This window comes from Lycorma delicatula, chromosome 7, assembly GCF_047948215.1.
Source record: "Lycorma delicatula isolate Av1 chromosome 7, ASM4794821v1, whole genome shotgun sequence".
NCBI lineage: Eukaryota > Metazoa > Arthropoda > Insecta > Hemiptera > Fulgoridae > Lycorma > Lycorma delicatula.
In genome coordinates, this window is record NC_134461.1 from 7,261,809 (window position 1) to 7,285,625 (window position 23,817).

Here is a 23,817-nt window from a genome sequence, read left to right on the forward strand (position 1 = left end):
TCATTCCATTTGTATAAATGGAATTGTACATAAATATGTACTTAAATAATTTTCATTAGCGCATTATAAACTGTGAATTACTTTAATTTTTTTATTTAGTATCTTCATTGACATATACCTTAACATTATTTTGTATGTTTATATTTTTAATAATTAATACAGGCTTTAATCACATCTATTCTTTAATTTTAAAATTAAATCTGCATTCTGTGAACAAAATCACAAATCTGATCAAGGTTTTACTGCAGTTTTTCTCAACTCATTCAAGCAAATGCCGGGGTAGTTCCTTTTATTCTGTGGAGTAGCATTCTACCCATTTTTGATGTGATTTGAATAACATATTGTTTGCAGTGATGAGAATAGAAAAAATATTTGTTAATTAGTACTTTGTTCTAACAAACGGGATTGCATAAATTTATAAAAATAAATGTATTTTATGTTAATAATCTTGTTTTGGTTTAAAAAAACAAATCTTTATGTTTTTTGCTAGAGGATTGGTGTCAAATTCTTTGAAGAACAAGAATTTCATGTCTTTAGTCTACTGTTAATGTTATAAAAAAAAGCATATTTAACATTTAGTACGCAATTTATGCACTTTGAATAAGAACTCATTTTTTTTTATAAATAGTTTATCTTTTTACAGAAATAACTTATTTTTGAGTTTATCTGCTGCTGAAAAATGAAAGAACATGTTAACTGATTTTGTTACCGTCTGTTATAAACAACATAAAATTTATTGGTCATTACAGAACTGAAGTGATAACCTGAAGCAGCCTTTCTATAAATGGTGAAAGGAGACAATGAAGATATAGAAAGTGACTGATCGTTAATGCTAAAATCAGACTACAGTTACATGAAGTAATGAATATGAATATTATTACCAAAAAAAATATGAGTCCGTTTACAAACAAGAAATTTTAAACTTATTATGAATGATAAATCTTGATTCTAATTGACATTAACATACATTTTTATTGCTTTATTAATTTCTTTACATTTTGCGTTCTTCGATCAAAACATACTTTTTTGTTTAAAACAAAAGGACATAATCGGATGTTGTTTCAGTGACATATATGTTTTAATATAAATATATATAAAATATCTTTAAAAGGAAAAATTAAAGATTAAATAGAGTCAGATAGGTTAGATAAAACTGAAAAAAAAGGAACAACCAACTTAATTTTATAAAACACTCAAACTTTAATTTCATTTTTTCTAAACTTGCTTTCAATTGCATACATCCTTTTGGATTTAGTCCTTTGGTCACTGTAAGTCACATAAAGCAACCAAGTACGGGTAAAACTAATCGAAGTCACTATCTTTCTCAAGTAGTTATGTTTATTGACAGCCCCGTGGTGAACAGAGTGAAGGTATATTTTTTTAGGGCTGAATATCATCTGCATTTCAGTGACATTTTTGTATACAACAGTGCATTTGAGAACTTAAAATCAAACAAACAGTTTCCAAAAAATATGCATATTATTCTCGTGAATAGTGGTGAGCGGTGCCATTTATTTTAGAGTAAGTGATATCATGTACATGATACCTCCAACAGTTTGTGTACGGTACCTGACATAACATAATTTACTAACTGCTTTTTAATTAAATAAAAATGTAATCTGAATTACAGAAATAATTAAACATTTTTCTAGATGAAGAATATGTTTCAAAGCGATCAATTTTTATTATTTACTTGATTGTCCATTAATAATTATCCATTTTCTGATTAATGTTGATAAAATTATCGATATAATATTTACAAATTGTAATCAAAATACAGATTAAACAACAGATTAAGCAATATCAACTAACAATGACTTTGCACTTAATCAAGATTAGTATCTGCCAAAGCAGATTACCAACTGTAACAGATTACATATCGTATTACTATATTCCATTTATACAAATGGAATGAGAAAATTCAGGTTTTTTAAAAATGTTTAATTAGTATTATTTAAAGATTTATTGACAGATTAGAAAATAGTTATTTTATTTTAAATAAATTAGTGAGAGATTTTTTAAATGGTTCAGTAATTCATTAAAGAGGCTAATAGAAAGGTGATAAGATATTTTCTCAAAAGCCAAAGTATTATGTTGAGTTTCACATAAAGTCCTGTTATTCAGTTCGATAAAGGTGGATACAATTTAAAAAAAAAAATGACTATTCTTAATATCAAGAATACCCATACACAAAAAAATCTTTGGGAATTCCTTTTTTAAAGAAATAACAGTGCAGAGCCCTGTTATATAATTACACTGCCCTCCTACATTACTTCAGTAACCATCCAATAACAATAGGATAGCCGATAAAATTTAAACCAATGAAAACGCAAATTCATCATACATTATCGAAGATTACACTATAATTTCACTGCCCTCCTAGATTACTTCAGTAACCATCCAATAACAATAGGATAGCCGATAAAATTTAAACCAATGAAAACACACATTCATCATACATTATCGAAGATTACACTATAATTTCACTGCCCTCCTAGATTACTTCAGTAACTATCCAATAACAATAGGATAGCCGATAAAATTTAATTTGATGATTTCTCTATTTGATTTTTAACCTTTTATTTTGGTTTAAAGTCGGAATGTTAGAGCGGTTCCAAGAGCAAAAGACCAAGCTAGCAGATTCAGAAATGAAATATCTGGATGAATCTAAAGAACTAAATTTAGAGGGAACGAAGAGGAACTAGTAAGACAGAAATCAGCAAAAAAAGAAAAAATGAAAGAAATTGGAGAATAGTGGTCCTAAAGTAGCCAAAATCGACATAAACTATTTAAAAGTTTTGTACTGAAAAACGATCGTGATCTTTTTTGAATCTCAATTTTCAAAGTTGTTAATAAATTTCCGCACTTTAAGTTAACATATTTACATGCAAGTAAACATCTACGTTACAGTTCGGCGATGTAGATATTGTATGTTTTAAACTTTTGCCGATCTAAAATTTTTTTAAAGCCATATACAAACGTTAAAATATAGTTTACATTAAAAAATGAATGTTTAATATTCAGACTTAAAAAAAATTTATACCGGTTGAAAAACTTTAACTGACATCATCTTCAGTATTAGAAAATAGCGTAGAAAAAAACTGATCGTAAGCATACCTCAAGAAAGATAGCTGCTGGATTGCCTGGCTATATTTATGCCAGAGTGACATTTTACTCGGATGTAAATTATTGTGATTTTCCTAAGAAATACAAACCGAAAGGGAATTAACTCTGGACCGAAATAAATTCAACAAAGCTATACATAAAAAACAAAAAAATGAATAAAATTATAATAATAGTAATTAAACAATAAGATTTGCAGTATTTAATATCGCAAAGAGGAGAAGTAAAAAAAATAATTTAGCAAATAAATTAAAGTAGCATCACTAGTAAACTATAAAGAAAAAGCACTAGTAGATAAAATAATGTTAAAAAATTATGATTATTTAATATTTATGAGCGGAAAAGTGGTCATTAATAGCTAAAAATTAATTTTACTAATCGCTTGTATAATTCTTTTTCAAATAGTTTAACATAATACAATTTTAAATATCTCTTCATCTACTATAATGAATATAAAAACGTAAAGCCGCTGGAGTTCCCCAAGGAGCAGTGCTCTCCCCGTTCTTGTACACTTTGTACGTGAACGATATGCCGCTGTCGGAAGGGGTCAAAACGGCCCTTTACGCAGACGACACGGCATATTTCTACGAATCCGCAAATGTGGATTACGCGGTCCGGAGGCTCCAAAGGCAGCTGGACTTAGTGGAACCGTGGCTCGACATGTGGAGAATCAGGGTCAACGGTGAAAAATCGGTGGCCGTGATGTTCACATGCAAGACACGAAAACCGGCCAGACAGCTGGAAATCTCAGGGGAGAAAATCCCATTTGAGAAAACGGTTAAGTACCTGGGGGTGGTGTTGGACAGGCGGCTTACCTTCGGCGAACATGTAAATTATGCGACCCGGAGGGCTAAGGCCGCCAGAGCCTCGCTATACCCAGTGCTGAACAGTGCCAGCCCCTACCCACTGGCAACTAAGCTTCTCATTTTTCGGCTGTACGTACTGCCGATTCTAACATATGCTTACCCGGCATGGGGGGCAGTGTTGAGCTCCTCGCTTCAAAAGAAGATCGAGGCCGTCCAAAACATCGCGTTGCGGACGATCTTTGGAGCTCCGTGGTTCGTCAGGAACGCCACTCTCCGATCTGATGCGAGATTTCAATCCGTGTCCGAGGTGGGGGTGGCGCAGGCGCGCAGACTGTTCGGGAGAGCGGCTGTGTCCGAACACAGTCATCTTCGGGACATCTGCCGAGAGGACCCAACTCCGTCAGTTGTAAGGAAGCGGCCTCACGCCGTACTGGACGAACCACCGTGATGGTGCGGTGCGGGAGCCGAGAATCGACAAACCAGGCTTAGGGGCCTCCATATCGCATGAGCCATAAACGGAATAGCGCGTCGGACGCGTTTCCGGGGTCGCGAGTGAATAGTTTTCGCGAGGTATACAGTCTGAAGAAAATACAGCAAAATACGGTAAGTCGCGCATAAAACAAAAACGCGGTGAAAATTTTTAATTTTTTCCGCGGATGTTTTGTTCTGTTTCTCTTGTTTCAGAAACGGGAGAAACGTGGATGTGGAACGACTCGTCGTGCCGTCTTGGGAAACGGTCTTTCCTTCTTCTCATCCTGCCAGTCCAAAGGAAAGTAAAAATCAAATTGTTATTTTTTATTTGTATTTATTTATTTTTTTACTTCTTTTTCTTCGTATGTGTGTGTTCTGCTTCTTTTGTTGCAGATACCAACAGCCACCACAAAAACAAATGGTTTCTTCACTGCGGCCACGCGGTCCCCCCAACCCCTTCTCAGACACACGTGTGTCTGAAGGTTAATAATTACGTGGAGTGAATAATTTCTGTTTACTTCTTCTAAGAAAATCGCCGCCCCAAAACCGCGATCGCGAATAGGTATCACCATTTTGTAAGTTCCCTATTACCTTCCTTTCCTTTCAAGAAAGAAGAAAGAGGGAACGAGCCCAGCAGTCACAAGCCCAGCAGCCACTGACAGCACGGAAGAACGAAGAAACCTGCACTTTCCCCCGTTCAGCCCTTCGGGGCCTCAGGAATTTCAAGGTTAACGGTATGTAACTTCGGTTACTACCAATTCTTGGAAAGTGCAGGCCAAAGAAGAACGAAGAGGTCTTCGGAAGAAGAAGAGGGAGAAGAAGAAGAAGGAAGACCAACCACTCGTCTCAACATCACGGACTGGAGTCCGGAACAGAGCCCAGCAGAGATGCGTCCTGAAGGGCAGCCATACCAGAAGCGGATGAAGAGCTTCTACACAACCTCTCCTTTTTAAAACTTACAAGAAAGATAAAATAACCCGGCAATTGCGACTCCTCCGGAAAAGGGGACGCATTGCTCTTTACTTATAGCTAGTGCCCCGTTGTGGCGTATTCTTGCTAGCCTATTAAGCGTTAGCACCGAAAGGACTTCAGTGGACGGTCTGAAGGGGAATTACGTCGAGAGGACAGGCTTTATAAGCCTAGCCTTCCGCGTTCGGCCTATGAAATGGGTTCGATAACGCTGGTTGAACAACGGATTGGAATGCAATTAAATCCGTCTTAAAATACTAAATAATAATAAAGAAAACTTGAAAAAATTAGACCCGCTAACTAAAAATAAACCTCAAAAACACGCCCGATAGAATCACCCAGCAGCAAGGGACTCTGTCCAGGTTCTGCGATAAAGTAGGGAGTAATAAACTCCCGCCAACTTTGCATTCCATTCCATTCCATAAAAACGTAAATTCTTTAGTTCCTTGTACCTTCTAAGATATTTTTATTAGAAAACATATTAGACCTGAAGGAAATGGAAATGAGAGTTATACACTAACGATGAAGAGAGTTAGAGGGTGTAATCTAAAATAAACATATTGAAATCAGACATGAGGAGTGGCAAAGATCAGAAAACAAACAAAAAAAAAGACATAAATAGGGAAAGAGAAAAAGAAAGTTTTTATTTAAAGAAATCCAATGAGAGTCGATCCACAAGATAAATAACAGAAGCAAGGCCTGATTATCGATGCCGTGAACCTATCACGATACAGAAGATAAAGGAATAGTCTTCTGTCTCACGATAGGCCTTCTGTCTTAATAGTAGAATTAAATTAAAATAAATTATACAGTAATGCAAATCAATAAAAATGAAATTATCTCCCGCAAATAAACAAATCAGAAAATATAAGACTGAAAATTAAATAAATACGATTCGTTTTAAAAGAAATCAGTAGAAAATTAAAAAAAAAGAATAAAAATGTATTCTTCATAACCGGCAAAAAAGGTAGAAAAAAATAATAGTGAGAATACATCTTTATAAGACAAAAATAACATATCAACCGCATAGCATTGATATAATTGCTTGTAGAGGTTGGCATGATAGTGATGATTTAGAGGACTATTAATGTCAGAAAACTCTGACAAGTGCTGCTAGTAATTCAGTTGCTTAAATATAATGCAGTCAAAATAAAGATTGTGACAAACAACGTATAGTAAGAATAAATATATAAATATTTTACCCTGATTGGTACATTAAATAAATCATGTCAGGAACGGGTAGGTATGTTATTCCACATAAAAAATAATTGCCCCAACATTTGCTTCGATGGTTCAAGAGAAACAACGTGAAACCACGATCACAGCAGCTTCACAGAATGTATAATTAATTGAAAGATAAAAAAGTACGTGTAATTTGAGAGTATATTGGTTATTTAAAATATATTCGCGTGAAATAATATTAAGATAAAATTAATGAAAATACTAAATATAAAAAATACTACAAAATGAAAAGCATTAATGAAAATTATTTGAACAGATATTTATATAATTATATGTTGAAAATGATTTTTTAATTAGTATTATTTAAAAAATCATTGACAGAGAGGTATTTTTCTGTAAAAGAAAGTCCTTTAAATAGATATTGTAAATAAATTGGTGAAAAGATGTTTAATGATTCAGTTATTTATTAAAAATGGCAAAAGAAGCATGATAAGATTCTTCTTATAAGTTAAAGTATTGTGTTGAGTCGCATGAAAACAATTCTGGTTCAATAGAGGAGGAAATTTTTGTTTTTTTAAATAAGTGACATTGTTTTTAGTTAAGATTACACATTTGTAAATGCAAATAAGGAGGCGTTAACATCTTTAATGAAAACACTTCAATATTCCGCTATTAATTTGTTACTGTAGCATTTCCCAGATATCTACAGCAGGAAGCAGCTTTCTGATTTTTCAGTATTTTTAAATATAGAAAAAGATTGAATGGTATAAATTAAGTAATTCAATCTGATTTCTCAGATTAATAGTAGCAGGAAGATTAAAGAAAAACAAACACACATACTTGGCATTTATAGACCTAGAAAAGGCATTCGATAACGTAGACTGGAATAAAATGTTCAGCATTATAAAAAAATTAGGGTTCAAATACAGAGATAGAAGAACGATTGCTAACATTTACAGGAACCAAACAGCAACAGTAATAATCGAAGAACATAAGAAAGAAGCTGTAATAAGAAAGGGAATCCGACAAGGATGTTCCCTATCCCCGTTACGTTTAATCTTTACATGGAACTAGCAGTAAATGATGTTAAAGAACAATTTAGATTCGGAATAACAGTACAAGGTGAAAAGATAAAGATGCTACGATTTGCCGATGATACAGTAACTCTAGCCGAGAGTAAAAAGGGTTTAGAAGAAACAATGAACGGCACGGATGAAGTCCTACGCAAGAACTATCGCATGAAAATAAACAAGAACAAAACGAAAGTAATGAAATATAGTAGAAATAACAAAGATGGACCGCTGAATGTGAAAATAGGAGAAGAAAATATTATGGAGGTAGAAGAATTTTGTTATTTGGGAAGTAGAATTACTAAAGATGGACAAAGCAGGACCGATATAAAAAGCCGAATAGCACAGGGGAAACTAGCCTTCAGTCAGAAATATAATTTGTTTACATCAAAAATTAATTTAGATGTCAGGAAAAGATTTTTGGAAGTATATGTTTGGAGTGTCGCTTTATATGGAAGTGAAACTTGAACGATCGAGTACCTGAAAAGAAAAGAATATAAGCTTTTGAAATGCGGTACTATAGGGTAATGTTAAACATCAGATGGGTGGATAGACAAATGAAGAGGTGTTGCGGCAAATAGATGAAGAAAGAGACATTTGGAAAAATATAGCAAAACGAAGAGACAGACACAGGCCACATATTAAGTCGCTTTAATATTGAAAGGACAGGTATTAGGAAAATATTCTGTAGGCAGGCCACGTTTGGAATATGTAAAACAAATTGTTAGGGATGTAGGATGTAGGGGGTATACCGAAATGAAACGACTAGTAGTAGATAGGGAATCTTGGAGAGCTGCATCAAACCGGTCAAATGACTGAAGACAAAAAAAAGGTATAAATTAAAGGATTGATAATTACACAGAGGCTATTAGGATCAAGAATTTAAAAAAAAAAAAAAATATATATATATATGTGATTTTCAAATAATCAGCATCAGTACATATTAAGTAATAAATAATTATTAATATAAAACTGAAATACAAAGAAATACAATGAGTGAAACACTAGAAAAATTTCTTCTGGATTAAAAAAAAGACAAAACTGAAAACTAAAATAAAAAACAACTCACTTTGGTCAGTCCAAGTTTAGCTTGAGAAAAGAAAATCTAATATTTGAACTTAACTCTCTATTTCTCTTTATGTGAAAAATCTTCTTCATCTTTACTCTTTTACTTAACAATAGAGTGAAACTTTGTTTTCATTTTTTGTTTCATTTTATAAAGAAAAATATTTTTTGAAGTGTTTTGCAAACAATAGCCTTTTTTACATATTATTATTTCTATTATTTTTATTACCTTTTGTTCTGTTATTTATATTTATTCTCAATTATTTATATATCTGCTAATGATGATAGATTGCTATCAAATTATTTACAACTAATTTTTTGGAAATAAATCTTAAATATTCTATTTATTTAGTTTAATAATCAATTAGCAAAATCCTTTTTTTGCGTGTAATTAACATGATTTGACATTTACGTAAAGCATTTAAAGCATTTACTATATGTTTACATATACCGAATATATCATCACTATACGATCAATGATGCAGACCCTTACAGCATATTTTGTCTACATTTTTCTTTATTCCTAACTAAACTTTTGAGTTCTTGATAACTTCCATTTCATTTTAGATCAGCTATAATGTTTATTGATTTCTAACCTCCTTGTACCTTCTACTGACTCTTCTAATATAATTTTAATCGTTCTTTTTCCTCTCATGATATGTCCCAAATCACGGTTTGTTCTGATTACAGTTTCTATTCTTGTTCGGCTACTCATTATTTCTTAATTTTTCACTTTTTCCATGCAAACATTTCGGGTATCTTAAGAATCCCCTCCCCTTGTTTTTAAAGTCTAAATTTCACATCTGTACAGAAGTTCACTCAAATGTAAACTTCACCAGATGCTCGCTAAACCTGTTTTACTACACCTACAGTTATTTCTTTCTATTACATGCTTCCCCGTATAATTCCTGTTGTAATTTTTATCGTTCCTAAATATCTGCCCTGTTTTGTTGCATAATTCCTTGTTCATGTAGACATTCCTTTTACCTGTTTTTCTTATTACTTTTGTTTTCCTGATATTCGAAGCCCTAAAAAATAATGAAAAATATAAAAATCTAATTTTCATGCCGTATTCTATTTTAATCTTCTAATTTTGAAAAAATCCATTAAATGTCTTGTATTTCGTCAGTTAAAAAATTCACGTGATAATTACGTATTTAAATTAAAATAAAACTTTATAATAATAAATTTGGAAATAATAAAACCTAGTTGAAATTTAAAAAAATATCAAATAAATAAGTACTTTCTAAATTTATCAGCTTCCAAATTGTTTATTATTATTATGCTTTTACGGCCGACATGAGACCGCTTAGGTCAATTTTAGTTAGACCTTTTCTGAGAAAAGCGTGTTATTTTACTCTTCCGAGTTGCCCAGTATTTCTTCATCCGTTCAGATCTTGCTTTCTTTTCTTCATCCGTAAACACCCTCTTCGTTGTATTTTGTCGTTTGTCTGTCTTTTGTTTAAATCTAGTGTTTTTGTCTTTTAGCTTTGTAATTTTTCCAGTTTTATTCTGTAGGTCGGTCAGGGAAATTTCCAATTCTTTCATATCTTCTCTAATTTCTTTGATCCATCCTACTTCTAGCTTAAAAGGTAGAAGTAGGTAGCTTAAAAGCTCTGGTTCTAAAGAACCAGAGCTTTTCAGTGATCTTTCTTGACGGTCTTGTTTCCGGTGTCCTTATGAGATGACCAAAGAAAGAGATTCTTTTGTTCCGCATAGTATCAGTAACAGGCTCTATTTCGCGATACACCAGCTCGTTTGGCACAATCCACTATCGGCCTTCTTTTTGGTGTTTTTTATTGATTCACGTTCTGACAATTCTCTCTATTTTCAGAATTTTATCGATTCGGTTTTTCCGAGTGATTTTTCAAAGGGTCTCGCTTCCGTAGGTGACCTCAGGCTGAACTACAGTTTTATAACGTTTTAAGTTTTGTTTTAGTCAAAAGGCATTTTTTGTTATATGTTGACCGAGTTAATTTTTGGGATTTAATCATTTTAATTGTCCTGTTTTGCCGTGTCACTTTTTCATTTAAATTATAAGTTATTATTTCCCCTAGATATTTAAATCGTTTTACTATTTTAATTTTCTGATTGTTTACCGTAATGCGCTCTATTACCAGGGTATCTATGGCCATCAGTTCAGTTTTTTCGAAAGAGATATCTTTTGTGCTAGGTTTTGAAGGCTCATGATTTGTGTTCTGGCTTCTTGAATATTATTTGCTAAAAGAGCGAGGTCATCTGCAAATCCCAGGCACTTTAGTGCGAAATAATAAAACCTAGTTGAAATTAAAAAAAAAAAATCAAATAAATAAGTACTTTCTAAATTTATCAGCTTCCAAGTTGTTTAATAAATATATTTTCTGATCTCTTCTTCCTTTTTTAGACCGTTTTTTATATCTTCTGTTAATATATTATACATATTTACGAATGGGAGGGAAATCTTTGCCGTAAAGAGTGGTAATCGCTTATTCTTAAAAAGTAAAATATCCACTCTACTGAACTGGACAACAGAACTGTTTCCGTATAACAATACTCCACTTTATGAGAAAGGCCTTTCTACGTACGCTATTCTTATTTTTAATAGATTTCTGAACCGTTTGAAAAAAATACCCACCATTTTATTTAAAATACAATTAAACTATTTTTTCTGTTGATGAATTTTTAAGTGATATTATTTTTTTTAAATCGCTTTATCTGCATCCTGTTTAACGTGTACATAAATATGTGTGCTGCAAATAATTTTCAATAGCGGCTTCTGCATTGTAATAATATTTTAATTTAATGTACTTACTTTAACATAATTTCACATATTTATATTTTAATACAGACTTTAAACGTATCTATTTTTTATCTTATAATTTGTTTCTTTATTTATAATTTATCTTATATCGATGAGATCTATATAATAAATCTTTATTGTACCGATCAGAATAAAGATTTATTTATTTACCTTTTAAACAAGAACAAGAGTAAGCACCTTACTTATCTTATTCGTCTTCCTAAATCAAGCCGCTCGGTTTTACATCCTGACTTTACCAGCCGCTAGACATATAAAAAAATTATATTTCACACGGTTTAATAAGAATTATTTAATTGTGGGAAATTGTGATGTATGGAAATCAGCCGCAAACCAATCGTAGGATTAAAATAAAAGAAGAAGATTACGAATTCAAAAAACTAAATTTTTTTCTTTTTTCAAAATCAAATTCATTTATTTAAAATTCTTCTGGTTAGGCGACAACAAAAATTTTTATTACTTTATATAATTATGATTTTGAGTGAAATTTTTAAATATTGAGTTGTAACTGAAAGGTTCAAAATTAATAATTTAATTTTGTTAACTTGATTGCAATATAAATTTAAATTAGATGGAATAATAAACTTAAAAACATCAATTAAATAAGTACTTTCTAAATTGCTTTGCTATCACCTTGTAAGTTATACTCGTATTTCCTTTTTATTTATATTTCCAAATAATCACCTTTATCATTATAAAAAAGCTTGCAATGTTTTACCCCGGCTATTAATAATAAAAATCAAAAAGAATCGGAAAACAAAAAACGAAATTTATTTTTTTTTTTTAGAGATGGGGTAAAATATTTATATACAGGTTAAACTTAAAAAAGTTGCTTAAATAAAGATTTCTCTAAATCTAACGCCCTCATCAGTAAAGGCTAAAATAAATAAAAAATCTTCAAAACTCTCTGCATTTCAGGTCCAGGATCTATAATCTAAAAAAATTGCAGACGTTTCTTGATAGCTCTATAAATGAAGTATAAACTTCAAAAAATATTTAAACCGAAGGAAGATAGTGTAAAAGAACAAAAAAGATTTATTCGGTTTTAAAAGGTGGGGCCTCCTCTATGACTCATGAGACCTTGCCGTTGGTGAGGGGGGTTGAGTGCTCAGGGATACAGAGTAGCTGGACCGAAGGTGCAACCGTATCGGAGAGGTATCTGTTGAGAGCCAGACTAAGGAATGATTCCTGAAAGAGGGCAGCAGCTCTTTCAGTAGTTGTTAGGGGCGTGAGTCACAATGACTTAAACGGCCATATCAACATCGCTCAGTTCTCTGAGTACTGCGCAGCTGAAAGCAATGGAAAACTACAGCTGTTTTTTTTTCCAAGAAAATGTGGCTCTCTGCATTTTCACATAACAATAATGGAGGCGCCTTCCTTGGTAAAATATTCCGGTGGTAAAATAGTCCCCCGTTCGGATCTCCGGGTGGGGACTACTAAGGAAGGGGTCACCAGAAGATTGAAAAATAACATTCTGCGAGTCGGAGCGTGGAATGTTAGAAGCTTAAAAAGGTTGGTAGGCTAGAAAATTTAAAAAGGGAAATGGATAGGGTGAATGTGGATATAGTAGGAATTAGTGAGGTTCGGTGGGAAGAGGAAGGCGACTTCTGGTCAGGTGATTTTAGAGTAATTAATTCAGCGTCAAATAATGGACAGGCAGGAGTAGGTTTCGTGATGAACAAGAAGATAGGAAGGAGAGTGGAGTATTTCAAGACGCATAGCAATAGAATCATTGTAATAAGGATAAAATCAAAACCTAAACCGACAACGATTGTTAACGTCTATATGCCTACAAGCGCCCATGATGATGATGAGGTAGAGTGTGTATACGAAGAGATTGATGAAGCAATTAAACACGTAAAAGGAGATGAAAATGTAATAATAGTTGGAGATTGAAATGCAAGCATTGGCTTGCATTACAATCTTTTGCCTTTTCCAATGAAAAGACAAGGAAGGAAATATAGTGGGTGAATACGGGCTAGGCAAAAGGAATGAAAGAGGGGACCACGAAGTATAATTTAGTAATTGCCAACACCCAATTTAAAAATCATAATAGAAATATACACTTGGAAAAAGCCAGGCGATACTGCAACGTATCAGATAGATTATATCATGGTTAAGCAAAGATTTAGAAATCAACTCGTTGACTGCAAAACTTACCCTGGAGCAGACATTGATAGCGACCATAATTTGGTGATAATGAAATGTAGATTGGGGTTTAAAAACCTGAAGAAAAGGTGTCAGATGAATCGGTGGAATTTAGAGAAGCTTGAGGAAAAGGAGGTAAAGAAGATTTTTGAGGAGGACATCGCAAGAGGTCTGAGTAAAAAAGATAAGGTAGAAAATGTAGAAGAAGAATGGGAGAATGTTAAAAAGGAAATTCTTAAATCAGCAGAAGCAAACTTAGGCGGAATAAAGAGAAGTGGTAGAAAACCTTGGGTTTCAGACGATATATTGCAGCTGATGGATGAACGTAGAAAATATAAGAATGCTAGTGATGAAGAAAGTAAAAGGAACTATCGGCAATTAAGAAATGCTATAAACAGGAAGTGCAAACTGGCGAAAGAAGAGTGGATTAAAGAAAAGTGTTCAGAAGTGGAAAGAGAAATGAACATTGGTAAAATAGACGGAGCATACAGGAAAGTTAAGGAAAATTTTGGGGTACATAAATTAAAATCTAATAATGTGTTAAACAAAGATGGTACACCAACATATAATACGAACGGTAAAGTCGATAGATGGGTGGAATATATTGAAGAGTTATACGGAGGAAATGAATTAGAAAATGGTGGAAGAAGAGGAAGTTGAGGAGGATGAAATGGGAGAAACAATACTGAGATCTGAATTTAAGAGAGCATTAAAAGATTTAAATGGCAGAAAGGCTCCTCGAATAGACGGAATATCTGTAGAATTACTGCGCAGTGCAGGTGAGGAAGCGATTGATAGATTATACAAACTGGTGTGTAATATTTATGAAAAAGGGGAATTTCCGTCAGACTTCAAAAAAAGTGTTATAGTCATGATACCAAAGAAAGCAGGGACAGATAAATGTGAAGAATACAGAACAATTATTTTAACTAGTCACGCATCAAAAATCTTAACTAGAATTCTATACAGATGAATTGAGAGGAGAGTGGAAGAAGTGTTAGGAGAAGACCGATTTGGTTTCAGGAAAAGTATAGGGACAAGGGAAGCAATTTTAGGCCTCAGATTAATAGTAGAAGGAAGATTAAAGAAAAACAAACCGACATACTTGGCGTTTATAGACCTAGAAAAGGCATTCGATAACGTAGACTGCAATAAAATGTTCAGCATTTAAAAAAAAATTAGGGTTCAAATACAGAGATAGAAGAACAATCGCTAACATGTACAGGAACCAAACAGCAACAGTAATAATTGAAGAACATAAGAAAGAAGCCGTAATAAGAAAGGGAGTCCGACGAGGATGTTCCCTATCTCCATTACTTTTTAATCTTTACATGGAACTAGCAGTTAATGATGTTAAAGAACAATTTTAATTCGGAGTAACAGTACAAGGTGAAAAGATAAATATGCTACGATTTGCTGATGATATAGTAATTGTAGCCGAGAGTAAAAAGGATTTAGAAGAAACAATGAACGGCATAGATGAAGTCCTACGCAAGAACTATCGCGTGAAAATAAACAAGAACCAAACAAAAGTAATGAAATGTAGTAGAAATAACAAAGATGGACCGCTGAATGTGAAAATAGGAGGAGAAAAGATTATGGAGGTAGAAGAATTTTGTTATTTGGGAAGTAGAATTACTATAGATGGACGAAGCAGGAGCGATATAAAATGCCGAATAGCACAAGTTAAACGAGCCTTCAGTAAGAAATATAATTTGTTTACATCAAAAATTAATTTAAATGTCAGGAAAAGATTTTTGAATGTGTATGTTTGGAGTGACGCTTTATATGGAAGTGAAACTTGGACGATCGGAGTATCTGAGAAGAAAAGATTAGAAGCTTTTGAAATGCGGTGCTATAGGAGAATGTTAAAAATCAGACGGGTGGATAAAGTGACAAATGATGAGCTATTGCGGCAAATAGATGAAGAAAGAAGCATTTGGAAAATTACAGTTAAAAGAAGAGACAGACTTATAGGCTACATATAAAGCATCCTGGAATAGTCGCTTTAATATTGGAAGGTCAGGTAGAAGGAAAAAATTGTGTAGGCAGGCCACGTTTGGAATATGTAAAACAAATTATTAGGGATGTAGGATGTAGAGGGTATACTGAAATGAAACGACTACCACTAGATAGGGAATCTTGGAGAGCTGCATCAAACCAGTCAAATGACTGAAGACAAAAAAAAAGGTGATTGATTTTTTGAAAAAAAATTTTTGATTATTTATTATGCAATTTAGGTAATAAATATGCTAAAGGAAGGTTTTTTTCTAGTGCGCCTCTGAAGAATATCACCCCACCCTAAAACAAATTAGAAAAAAAAAGTAGAATATAGAAATATTTGTGGCAAGTTTGAAGAAAATTTGTTCGATCAATCCAAGATATAACGCCAAAAGCAGTGCGACACACATATATATGTCTTTTGATTTAGATGAACAAGTTGGACCCTAAAACATAAAGACTTGTAAAAACTCAATAACCTATTTTTGACATGATCACCGTACTTTCTGTTTTAATATAGTTGTTCTAGCTATATTCGGCGAGAGAGTAAAAATGTATAGTTTATTATGATTTCAATTAACTTCTCTATTTTACTAATAAACAGTATACCGCTTTAAGATGTTCTATCTCTTTCGTCGATCGGTTTTATCTTTTTCTCGTCTTGCATTTTTTTGGCATTTTTCATTCACTACAAATATTACTTGCCGTATTCTAATGCAAGGCTCGAACCTTTGTAGTGAATTAATTTTATTTACATAAAAGGGTCTTTTTTTAAAGATATGACTCAAAGGTTTGATACAGGGGAAAGAATTTGCCTATAGAATTCTCTGGCTGAATCGAGGAGAAACCTTCAACGCAGCCCAGTTACGACGCGCCGTACAAAACCTTAATCTCTAATAGATTATTTGTGGTCAACGATAATATTCATTGTCACATCGCCTAAAAAATAGTCGTAAAAGTTTGGTTTTCAGGTATCAGACTGACATCGTATAACCTTCATTCTTAAACAGAAATTAAAGAAATCTTTTTAGCGGAAAACGCATGCTCACCGATGACGAAATCCATCGCGACCGATGACGGAACAGACGGCAGGAATTTTTCGATGGAGGGATCGTCCAACGCGTTTCTTGATATCAAAAATGCACCGATCTCAAGTTGGATTATGTTGAAAAATAATCTTACTATTGAAAAGTAATCTGACTTTTGAAAAATACGGAATGGTGCTTAATTAAAAAAATTTAAATGGAAAGAATAGGATTGTGACATTTCATTTTAATGGACCGTTAAAAAATGGCCTAAAAGACTTCAGGTGAAGATTACCCACAAATATTGCGAATATTTAATAATTTTTTTTAAATTTAATATTTTTTTTTTTTATTTAATATTTTTTTTAAATATATTTTTAATATTTTTTTTATAATTTTTTTTTTTTGGTTCCAAAAGCGTCAAAGTATATCCCAAGTAGTGGTTTTACATTTAAAAAAATAGATCACTTTGAAATATGAGCTTAAACTATTAAACCTTTTTCTTTTTTTTTCATTTTGGTTAAAATTCGTTGTCTGAAGATTCGTTGTATAATTTTTGTTTTTCAATGGCCCTTTAGAAGGATGTGTCACAAACCTACTCTTTTTATTTAAAATTTTTGAGTTGCCCCAGTCACTGGGTGCTTAGGATGGGGTGGAAAAATAGACATTTTCTTATCGCACAATCCAAATTATGTTTTGACCCGATCTTTATTTAATAAACGGGATAAAAATTGTACCGATAAGAAACGTAATTTTTTTATTGAAAAATAATGCATTTTAAAAAATAGAATCTTATAAAAATTAACAAACAAATTTTGAAAATTAACATTTTAATTTATTTTTGGTTTTTGTATAAACATTCAGCTTGACTAAATTATCGGACTTAACAAGGGCGAAAAACTGCTAGCGGTATATTATTGTTATTAGTCGGTGAATTATCGTCTGTTGCGCACATATACCGCGCCTCAGTACGTGTACGAAACCTGACATTTGAATTCGTATGGAGTTGTACTATACGACCGGATGTTTGTAGTGAATAATTTTACCGTACTTGACGTGTGAGAAATAATTCTTTGATTCAGTTATTCTACTCAAAATAAAACAAAGATGAACAGACGTTCACACGCGTACTGTTATTTAACTCGGTATTCATTCATACTTAGCGTTATGTTCCCACAAATACTATATTTGTTTTTATTTTATTGATGAGTACGCTAAACGCACTACGATAAATATAGATATATAAACATTGCGACATTTATATTATGTAAATAAATGTGTATCGTTGCAAAATATTCTAATACAAACACGGCCGAGTTAACTATTTTTAAATATGTAACCGATTAATACGCTATCGTTATGTCTCCTACAATTTTATTTTTTTTTAAATATTAATTATTTTCATCTTCCAAAATCTGTAATTTGATTTATAATATTATTTCGAAGAGATTCTTCAAACCAAATCTCGTAACAGCTTATGGTAATATATTTTTTTTTGCAGAATATTCATTCTATATGACAAAATAATATTAACATAAAGTATTCGATTACGCAAACACGTACAGAGTGTTGTAAACGATCAAATTTTACGTAAGGATAGTCGTATTTCAAAATAAACCGTACTAAAAAAAAAATAATCTAAATAAAAAAAAGTAAATAGTGCGTAAGCGGTTAAAAATTACGATGATCTAAGACAGACCGGGTCGTAAAAATAGTAATGATAATTCTTTGTATTAAAAGACAAAAGGATCGACGGCGGTGAAGTCGTGAAACGTATGAAGCGATCAAGACACTAAGAACTTTTGTGTACGATTTGGCAACACGGCAGGCAATACTAAGGTACTGTATGCGGACCGGCCGACCGAACTGGCAACCAGTTTCAGTAGACGAGACAGGATCTGTTCGAGTCGTCCGCCGTGTGCTGTTGGAACACAGCAGCTGGTTGAATGAGAGTGCGTAAAGTTACGTGCGCGTACGGTCGACATATGTACGATAGGGGCGTTTCGTCAACGTTACGTCGCGATAAGCGTGGACTGTTGTGAAAAACGAATTTGAATTTTACTCACGAGCGAGGTTACTCCAGATTTTAGTATATGTGTCAATACTTCTGTTATTTACTCGTTTGTTATAGGTGAGTCCGGGTTCTTTGTTTCATTTTATGTTTGTTACGGTAACTTACCTGTGATCGTTCTGGTCATCGTCCTAGGCAGGTGTACTTTGCTTATCGATTTACCTAAATCGGATCAAAACAGACGATTTAACGCATCTGTTTTTTTTTTTTTTAAACAGAAATACTAAAAATTAGTAACATATGATTTAGTACTGTTGTATATGATTTAAAGTAGCGTTATGTTATCGTGTAATTGTAAGCGACGAATGTATTTCACTTTTTTAAAGTGTGCTTTACGATCAGTCGCTGGAACAACATAACGGTGGTTTACGTTGTAAAAAATTAATTATAAAACTATCCTGTTAAAATTATCCATTAACTTTAATGTCGTTTAAATGTTTTTATTTTTTTATATATGTTACGTAGTCGCTGACACTATAAAAAAAAAGATACGTAATGTAAATTTACATTACCTCTCTGTACATTAAATAAGTGTTAAGTAAAAAGTTCACAAGTGTGTGTACTTTAATGTAATTAAAAAATTAATGATGGAGTTTGATTTAATCTTGCACTTTAATAATTAATTATTTTTTTACGTTATTTCCACGTGTAATATTCATTAAATTTGTGGGAAAATATTTATTTTTATAATTTTAATTTTTTCTGTTGAAAACCAATCGAAAAATTATATCTTTATCATTAAATAATACATCATAAAACGCCTAAAGACTTCTTTATAAAAATTTGTATTTTTTAATTAAAAATTGTGAAAATTTTTAAGAAGCTTAGAAACACAAAAAACTAATTCTTTAAACAAGCATTAATTTACTTCTTGTTTAAAGCAGTAGTATAATGTAATTATTCTATTTCAGGCACTATTAAATTATAGAATTTGCTGAGCGACCATTATCTTTATTTGAATATTTTAGGGTTAAATAAGTATAAAAGATAACGACAAACAGATTAAACAAAAAAATTGAAGAAAAGATTTGGACATAAAATAAAATCAGTATTGTTTATTTCACTGTCGGGTATAGAAATTTGAGGCTGATAAATATTTGTGTTATTAATTTAATTTCATCATGAGAAAAGAGAAATATACTGAAACTGAATTATTGATGTACTAGGCAAGGGATTTCTACAACTTTAAAAAACAAATTGATTTTATAATCATTTACTAAACATTTTTACCCAGTTTTGTCACTGTGACTCCTCAATTTCTTATATATAAATCTGTTGACTTTTATCTTTACCGCATAGTTTCAATGATTAGCGATTATGGATGGTAAAAGTCAGGATCGTTGTTAAGTTATATTTATTTTTAATCATATTGGAGTACTGATGTTAGACATCAGTGTTTTCTGAAGAATAGCCAGTCTTAGACCAGAGAAGATGAAATGATAAACTTTAATCGGGTTGAAAATGTTCAGTGGTGATGTAATCATAATAAAAAAACCATATTGAATTTAATTAATTACTTTGTGTTATTATTATAATGTTTGTTACATTATTTGGGGTGTATGGATATAAGATCATAGTGTAGATTTGTTCTAGATACGATCAGTTTAGATTTTAACTTACCGTATCATTAGTATGAGTTATTTGATAAATTATTTTAGATTAAGTGAAACACCTATAAATTTTAGTGGTATTTAGCTCATATTGATATTTGTTTATTACATCATCAAACTTTATTTTCAATGCTATAGGTTGTGGTCAGTGGAAATAAAATGACTGTAGACTGCTGTACACTAGATAAAAGTCACACAGTACAATATTTTACCTTTTCTGAGAAAAAAGAGCATTCTACCCCAAACTCATGTAGAAAGGTGTATAAAATGAACGAGTGAATCTTTGTTATCATTTTCTCTGAGCCAAACATTCTGCTATATGTTGGCATGCCGAACCCAGTCGATTGCAGATAATATTTAGGTCTACAAACATCTTCACTCCATTAACTGTAGAGGTCATAAAACAAATATCATTATTCTTTGAGAAAAAAATACGTCACTATTGCCTTTTAATTCTTGGGTTATTTACACATATTGTGAAACAAAGAAATTTATTATTTTCGCTATCTTCTTAATTGGAGACAGAATGTCAGAAATAATTACATAAATGTTTAAATACTATGTGAGAATACTTTTTAAAAATGTGTAAGAAGGTTGGAAAAAAAATTGTTATTTTTTATAAAAGGTTATTAAAAAATACCTTTACAGAAAAAAATCATTTATAAAATGGGATATTTAATAAAAAAAATTATCATTATGATAAATTGTGGTAATATTTACAGTTATATATGATAAACTTGTTTGAAATGATTTTAAAGTACATTGACCCAGTTTTCAGAGCCAGTAAATTTACGTACAACTAGTTTATTACATTAGAGTTATGGGGCGCACCTGGAAAATTGTGTGAATGTTCATGATGTAACCGTTAGGTTACATCCATTCTTTTCACTTTTTTACGGTAGATAGGTTATAAGCAGTAATGCATTCGGTTGCATTATTGTAGATTTATGACGGGTGTGTAGAGAACCCCTGGAATTATGCCACGAACAGAAAATGCACATGCTAGTACTATTTCTGTTAAAGATAATTGAAATAATAAGAATTGTTTTATATAAATATAAGACTGTTAATGAAAATTTTATGCGGTACTAAATATTTTTAAGCAGGACTTAAATTCCATTCTTTCTAAAACAAAAATGAAAGTGCAGTTATTTGCCTAATTTTTTTTACTATTTCATTTTGTACTTAAAAAAAATTCTTGAGTTTTAATTTTAAAAAAGTGCACCTGCTTAACTTTTCATAAAAAATTCATGATTTATTTTTAACTTTTAATAAAATTTATCAAATAAATGACATTTTATTTCAAATTTAAGTAAATTTTAAATAAAATATTTCCTTTCAGATTTTATGTAAAGGATAGTTATTAAAAGCGAAGAAAAGAACTGTTTGTACTTCTAGAAAGTTGGTATAAATATATAAATAACTTAATAGATCTACAACGTAATTATTTAAGGAATAATATTATGTTATTCCACATCTAAAAAAAGGAACAGGTCCAACATCAGCTGTGGAAAAAACAAAAAAAAAACAGGGAAAACCTTGATAAGAGCAGCATTAAAATTTCAAAATTGATGAATGTATAGAAGAAGCATTGTTACCATTCATACAAATGCAGCAAAATAATAATAGTATAAAATAATACTGTTATTATTGTGTGAAGGTAATAAATAAATATACAAACTGAAACAAAACTTTAAAAGCGTTAATTTATTAAGGTTTGAATTTATATTTAAATAATAAAATGAATTCAAGCATATTTAATTAAAATTATTTAAAAACTCAAAGTAACAGATCCAAAAAAAAATTCTTTAATTTAATTTTAAATGGAATGATCTGATCTTTTAATTCATTTTGTAGTTTATTAAATTCACTGAACAGCACGATTAAAGATATATATAAAACACTTAAAAATTGTTAAACTATTGATTTTCAAAATACGAACTAAAAGATTGTTTCACAGCTAATTAGCCATCACTTTCTTTAGTTGTGTTTCTAGCGCTGTTGTAATTTTGTTCGTTATGAGGGTTAGGAAACATCTTGACTAAGTAAGGGATTCTTTAATGTATGTATTTGTGTATTTTTAAGCCGAGTACCATTAGCAACGGTACTACTAGTAATTCTGCTGAAGAAGACCTCTGCTAATCGCCTCCAAAAGATTTTATGGGCGGTAAAGTTTGTGTTTTTGAAAGCGGGTTATTTAACGTTTAATAAGTTAAATTTATTAAAAAATAGAAATTGAAGCATAAAAAGGCCTTTTCTGGATTATTATGCCGTTTTTTATTTTTGGATTATAATCTATCAGCTGCTAGGGCGATACCATTCATGCCACTAATACAGATTTTGCCTAATCACTGTCGCCTACCAAAGTAGTAATTACATTTCTGGACAGAGTATCATATTTTTAAAGCATCTTCAAGATTCTGCCGCTCTCCTTTCAATTACATATTATGAAAGGAAAGAGAAACATCACAGAAATATTCTTCTTAACAGTTGTTACTGACAGTATTAATGGCTACGGTAGCTGATATCCATATTTAAAAAAAATCTTCTGTTTGAACAAATTTAATATGCTATGTTTTCTGAATTTAGTTCTCTTGTCTGGTTTGATACAATTGAATCTTATTATTGATTTTTTTTTTCAAAGGTTCAGCGGTAGCTCGTAGCTGAAATTAGTGGGGGTGCTGCTCCAGAAAATTTTTTTCTGGGCCTTTTCAAGACCACGGTTAAAATTTTCTGTAAAATAAAAGAACCGAAAAAAAAAATGAATCAAATAGAATAGCTGGAAGCAGGATAATAATCTAATTCTACAATTTATCACATTCAAGAATATGGTACACGGTTTTAAACCACATTGTGCTTAAAATAAAAGTATAAATAAAGTAAGTAAAATAAAAATAGTATTATTAAAGAATTAGGAGGATGATATATAAAAAAAATCAGTTTTTCAAGTGATTTTAGTTTTTGTGCCTCATTTGACTCAAGTACAGAAATTGTAATTATTGAAAACTCATTAGTTTTATTTGTAACTATAGTGGTTATTTGAGGTAGCATTATAATTAAAATTTTCTTTAAATAAAAAAAAAGCATACTGAACACTTTTTTCATCAGGAATCCTGTAAGGATGAAGGAAACGTTTTATTAAGTAGTGTTATATAGTAATATATTTGATTTTAAAGTAAGCACGGTTTATTTTATTATTTAACCGCATAGGTCAATGTTGCTTTTCAAATTAGTCCAGTCTTATGTACTTTTCTTGAACATATCTGATCTGTAAAGGTATGAATTTTTTGGTGAAAGAAAGGAAATGAGTAATGCGCTTTTGGTTCTGCCTACATTAGAATACATAAATATTATACATATGTATATTAATATCATATATGAGTATATGACCAACCTGGTGGGTTGGTATAGTGGTGAACTCATTGTAAATCAGCTGATTTTGAAGTTGAGAGTTCTAAGGTTCAAATCGTAATAAAGGT

General features: G+C 31.5%; 1 protein-coding gene across 1 annotated transcript in view; it reads left to right on the top strand.

The window, feature by feature from the left end:
- The first annotated feature begins 18,586 nt into the window (after positions 1–18,586).
- Positions 18,587–23,817, top strand: part of bdg (sodium-dependent transporter bedraggled) — a 219,154-nt gene continuing 213,923 nt past the window's right edge. The window contains exon 1 of the mRNA XM_075371551.1: positions 18,587–18,788. The gene's annotated coding sequence lies outside the window, so the exon portion shown is untranslated. The remainder of the gene's footprint in view (positions 18,789–23,817) is intronic.